Consider the following 6,449-nt stretch of genomic DNA (forward strand, 5'->3'; position numbering starts at 1 on the left):
CATTAAATGCCAATCAAGTGTCGACATTGAAAGCCTCTGCTCTGTATGCAGAAAGACTTGGGCTTCTGCCTCAGGTCTGCCTTCTGCCGTGTCTTAGACCTCCCTTAACTTCTCTGAAATTTAGTGTCCTTATTTGCAAAATGGAAATGATAATTGTGGCAACTGTGTCCGGGAGTTGTCTCATTGTTCTCATCATTGTTAGGATTAGAGGAAATAATCTGTGGAAAGCTTATAGGACAGCTGTTGGCATAGTAAAGGCTGTATTTGTATTAATTTGAGATTCTAAGGGAAATAGCTTGGTATCCTAGCAAAAGGCACGACTGGTGGTTTCCGGAAGACTTGTGTTTAAATCCATGCTCAGCCACTTACAAGATAGGTCGGGGCAATCACTTGCCTCTTCTAACTTTCACTTTCCCATCCACAAAGTGGAAGGGGGTTGTTAATAAGATTTGTTGCAGGTGACCTTTGAAAGGTTTAAATGAAGCATGTGCTCACCTGGAGGTATGAAAATGTACCTCCAAGGTTTTACAGAAACATAAATGTCTGACATATTAATAGCAATAAGTAGACAGGATTGCATGATGTAGAGTCTACAAATCACCTAGTCCAGACAGACAGATGATGGGTTGATAGTGAGGCTGCTTTTCATAAGCCATTGCTCCATGAGCTTGTACTGTTAGCTTTCCACTAGAAATATTTTGGGGGTATATTTGGGGGTAAGAGATCTCCAGTGTCCTGACCCAAATTTTCACCAGCACATTTACCCTCCTAATCTCTACGGAACATTGAGAAAAATGTCTCATTCAAATTCACCACAGACATTGCTGGAGATACCTAGAACAACCTTTGCAAAGCTACGGGATAAACATGGCTTCTGAAAGGCCAGTCTTATCCTTTCTAGACAATTTATTCTTGATAAACCGTCAGCTTTTTATTTTTTAAAACAATTTATTTATTTATGCATATAAAAACTGGGGTACAGGCCAGAGGTGTAGGGGGTGAGAGGATTCCCCAGAAACAGAGTGGGGAGCAGAACAGGCAGATTGACTGAAATACACTGCTGAGGGGAGCAGTGGGCGCATCAGGAGAGGTCTGCTGCACCATGTGGGTCACTCCCTGGCTGGGGATTGAACTCATGCTGCAGTGGCTACAGGGGCTGGGGATAGCTTCACAACACTATGCTTTCATCCTTTGCACCACCAGGGAGGGCCCAAAAGTTCTTTATTTTGAGAAGAAGAGTAACAAGTCATGACTAGTTGATTAGCCACAGTACGCTAAAGATTAAACACCCAAAGGATCAAAGTACAAAAAAATTTGTTATTCAAGCAGAAGAAACCGTGGCTTTAGAGAAAAAAGTGGAGGTGGGGTGGGAGGTTGGAGGGGAGAGGGTGAAATTCAGGACACACTCTCTGGCTCTCAGCAGATCTCCTGTGGAAATGAGACCCCACCCCAGTTTTATGGTCAAGAAGGGGTAGTTTGCAGCCAGGTCATCTGGGTTTCAGCTGGAGTTTTACCAGCTGCTGGGTTTGTATATTCACCAGTTTTCTTGTCTTTTTGTGCCTTAATTTTCTCACCTCTAACAATATCGCATGGTAGACATTCTACCATCTTCTGAGATGGTAGAACTCTCAGAAGATTCCATGAGTCCTCTTCTTTCATTCCCATACCTTTTGTAGCTTGGGTGAGGCTGCTGAATCATGACTGAACTCCAGGTAGAAGTGACACAGGTAGCGTAGGACACTTACATGTGGGTTTGGAGTCTTTATACTCATCTCCTCTGACCCAGTAGCCTTGGGAACTAAGTAACATCAAAACATGGCAGACACTCTCCGCCTTGTTCTCTGACTCTGTAGCCAGTCTCCTGTCCACCTGCATATTTTACACTCACTGTTCTCCCTACTTTTGTAAAATGCTACAGCACCTCCACTCATTCACCATATATTCCATGAGCTCCTTCAAGGGAAAGTAATGACTTTGAACATGTTACATAAAGTTGTTGCTCTCAAATTTGCCATCCTATGATAGGGAGATAAGAGACAAGGGCTCTAAATATATGTGTCAGGAAGAAAATAAACAAGGCAACATGACAGTGTGATTGGCAGTGGGGAATGACAGGGTACGGATGAAGTTACAGCTTGAGGTTGCACCTTAGAGTAAGAATAATGATACCTAAATTATGAGGCTGTTGTGAGAACTAAGAGATAATACATGCAGGCAGCTTCGAAGAGTGCCTGGCATATAGTCAGAGTTTTGCTTATGTGCTGTTGTTGTTACTGGTTGGGAAGGAAAAGAGGGAGTAAGAAGTGATTACTTCAGAAGGACTTCTTGTCTGAAGGAATTTACAAACACAACCTCACTTATACATATATTAATGTCTCGTAACGGGTTATATTCTTTTTTCTTTTTCAAAGATTTTGTTTATGCTTACAGAACTGGGGTACAGGCTAGAGTTATGGTGGGTGACAGGATTCACCAGAGACAGAGTTGGGAGCAGAACAGGCAGATCTACTGAAATATACTGCTGAGGGGAGCAGCGGGTGAGACAGGAGAGGTGTGCCACACCATGTGGGTCAGCTCCCTGGTTGGGGATCAAACTTGTACTTCAGTGGCTTCGTAGAGCTTCATAATATGGTGCTTTACCTGTTGCGCCACCAGGGAGAACCCAGGTTATATTTTTTTAATTCCAGAGATAAAGAAATAGATACTCAGAAAGTTTCTGTGAAAACTATGAAGCTATCTGCAGCATGAGTTTGATCCCCAGTCAGGGAGCTGACCCACATGGCGCAGCAGACCTCTCCTGTCTCCCTACTGCTCCCCTCAGCAGTGTACTTCACTGATCTGCCTGTTCTGCTCCCCACTCTGTTCTGGTGGATTTTCTCACCCCTCCTCCCCTTCACCTCCTACCTATACGCCAGTTCTTATATGCATAAATAAATAAAAATAAATCTTAAAAAATAACGTTAACTCAAACTTACTGAATGCTTATTTGTTCCAGGCACTGTTCCAAGCCTTTACTGTATTAATTCATCTAATAGAAAGACATGTGTGTAAAGTACTATTACTACCACTATTTTAGCAATGGAGACACTGGTGTTCAGAGAATGTAAGACTCTCACCTAAGCTCTCACAGGGAAAGAGTTGCAGAAAGACCATTTGAATCTGGAGAGCCATCTGACTGACCTCTTGACTCTTAGCTGCATACTCTTTTCCCCATATACATGGAGCCCGGAGATATCTTCCAAGTAAATAAGCACATTGTTCTTTGCGGATCACTCTTGCTTTACTTTTCAGAATTAGTCCGTCCTGATTACATCAAGAGTAAATACCCTGACACAGAACAAACTTTAGCTTAAAGATTATATGCTGATCACCGTCCAAGATGCTCTCCTACTCAAGAACACTTAATGTACCAGTTCAGAATGTGGCATTTTTATTTGTGCTTCCTTTCTTTCCTCCCTTTTCTAAACTACATGTAACATCTTGTTCTGCAACTGATTAGCTACTATATAGACCTTTCTCAACTAACGAGGGATTATGTCCTCCTATTAAAAAGACTGTTGAGTTAAACCATCATAAGCCTGAGACTATCTGTGCTGGCACATCACAGAGGATTGGTTATTTACTCTGGCAATCTTGGATCTGGCTGGGAGCTTCAGCTTGCTATATCATGCCAGACTTACTGGCAGCCCAGGAGAAGAGCCAAATTCAAATTATGGTTTCCACTGAATGCACTTTGGTACCTTGGTAAATTAAAAAAACCTTATGCTGTACCATTGTAAATCAGGGTCCATTCAGTAACTAAGCACAGTGTTCCAGAAATTGCCTACATTAGCATGATCCCCACAGAATTCAATGTTCCCACCTCAGAAAGTATTCGAGCCACGTTCACACTGAATGTGCTGTAAGAACTCCTCACCCCACCATCTTCACTTAGCTACCTGCCACCCAGCTCCAAGAAGGATTTCTTGGAAGCATTTCTCAAGTCATTCTTTAATACCTACACCAGTCAGGTATAAGGGTGACTGTTTAGAAATATATTGTTGACTGAGTCCATTACTCCCTAGGTAAAGTCCAAACTCTCATGTCACGTGACAGAACGGCCAGCCCTTACCATTCCAAAGCTGGAAGCTGATGTTGAAATAACATTGATGAAAGTGAGGCAAACTCCCTCCTCCAGATTACATTTCTTCTTCTAGCTACAGATAAGAGGAAACCTGCAACAATTTTTTGCCATAGGTATATACATACACCTCTGTCTGGGAATCTAGACTAAGCCAATAATAATAACGATAGCAATGACAACAAGGTGTCAGAACGATGATGATGTCCACAGCCCATATCGGGCCATGGAGACTAGACAAATACTAATTTTTGGATCTGGGGGTTACTGAGGCTAAACAAGGACAGGAGAGTGAAATACCCTAAGGTTCACCTTGAGGAAGAAAGAGCCGGAATTTCTTTCTAACCACAGCTAACCATTCTCTGGGAAAGGGGCTGGCTGAATAGTGTGATAGCTTCATACAAGCCACGTGGGGAAGTGGCTTGAGTGGAGGGAGGAGGGGCAGGTTCTAGACTTGGGGTCGAGTTGTAGATTTCCCTTGGCAGTATGGGTTTCCCCTATCAGTCATTCCTGAGCTTGGAGACAGTAAAATCACGGACTGAGAAAGGAGAGATGGCCCTAAGAATTCTCACTATAGACCAAAGAGGGCAGAGAAGTGCCAGAATTGGCAATATATTAGGTTTCTCATTCTTGGAAACTGTCAGTGAGGCGATAATCCTTAAATAGTGATAGAACCAGGCTGAGAAAAAAATGACATTTTGCGATTTGATGAATATGTTTCACTTCTCTGTTAGGTCATATGTGTAGCACTGGTATATTTTAGTGGATTTCAGAAGGAAGATCTCACAATATGTCTACACTCTATGGGTAGTTTCAAAGATGACTGTAAGAGTATTTTGTCCAGGACCAGAAGAGAAGGCAAGCAAATTGCAGGAGGTCATAGCTATCATAGGCAAACGGTGTGTGTGTTTGAACTTGATGCTTCATTTACTACCTGTGTGGCTTTGGGGATGATCATCCAGTCTCTTTAAATCTTATTCCTTCCCATGTAAAATAAGAAAAATGATAATACCTGCATCAATGGGTGATGGTGACCATTAAGTGGGATTAATGTACCTGTTTGCTTGGCATCATTTATGATGTTTGGCAGGTGCTTGATATTATTGTTACCCTTATTATTACTAATTATTATTAAGAGAAAGTATTAGACCCTCAGAGATCCTTCAGCCCCTTCTAGAGCTCACCGGAATCTGCCTAAAGATTCACCCTCCATCACTGAAGCCCTTGTAGCCCCCACCTCCCTCCCTCTTCTGAATCCCTGCCTGTTTCCAGACACCCCAGGAACTAAGTCTGTGGATTATTCTTCAACATCACTCTCCCCATCTGTATTTTCCTGAAAGACAAGCCTCAGGGTCTTGATTTAAAAACGATTTTATTACTTGATTCTGGAAAGAGCAGATTCCACCACAAACATGAGCAGAGGGGACGTACATCTTTCTGAGGTGTTTACACTGTTCTCACAGCTATGCTACCAGATCTATGCGACCAGGTGCCCAAAGGAGATCAAACGATAGCATGTACGAAACGCCCAGGGCAGTGCCTGGAACATGGCAAATTCCCAGTAAATGGAGACTTCCCTGTTTGCCATGATGCCCCCCGCTAAGGTTTAGGGTAATTTGGTGATGACATCCCAACCCCACACACAAGCCTCTCTGAGGGAGATCTTGTCCCAGCCATGCCTTTTATTTCCTTCCTAAGAGCCAGTTTTCTTTTGACTCTGTCACTATTTATGTGCCTATCTGTGAGAGTAAGTATACGTTCTTTCCCTCCCTTTCCCCCATCCTACCTGTCTTCCAACATTTTTCTTTATCAACTTCTCTTACTGTTTTTATCAAGCTTTTTCTTTGTTCCTTCTTTCCCTTCTCCTTCATCTACCCCTTCCTCTCTTCCTCCTCTTTCTCTCTTCCTCCAATTCTTCTATTTTTCTTCCCTCTTTGGGTGGGAGGAGGGAAGAAAGCAGCCAAAGCCTATGTAAATGAATGTGCCTGCTTTGTTCCAATAAAACTTTATTTATAAAGACAGGAGTGGATTCCCTCCTTTTTTTTTCTCCCTCCTTTTTTTCTTTCTCAATTTGTCCTTTTTTCCATTCTCTTTGATTTTTTTCAACTTCCTCTTAATTTCCTCTGCTTTTTCTTTTCTATTCCTGTTCCTTCCCTCACTCTCATTTCCTTTCTCCCTTTCTTCTTTCAGTTTCTAACATGAAAAGATCATATACTAATGACCAGGGACAGAAAAAAAATCAGACATCTGCCTTATTATAAAGAATCACATATCCCCTGTGGGAGCAGATCATCCAAAGGGCCCGCTGCAGGTCTCTCTGGGCTCAGGC

The sequence above is a fragment of the Condylura cristata genome, unplaced genomic scaffold (assembly GCF_000260355.1).
Source record: "Condylura cristata isolate star-nosed mole 26May11 unplaced genomic scaffold, ConCri1.0 scaffold00032, whole genome shotgun sequence".
Taxonomy (NCBI): domain Eukaryota; kingdom Metazoa; phylum Chordata; class Mammalia; order Eulipotyphla; family Talpidae; genus Condylura; species Condylura cristata.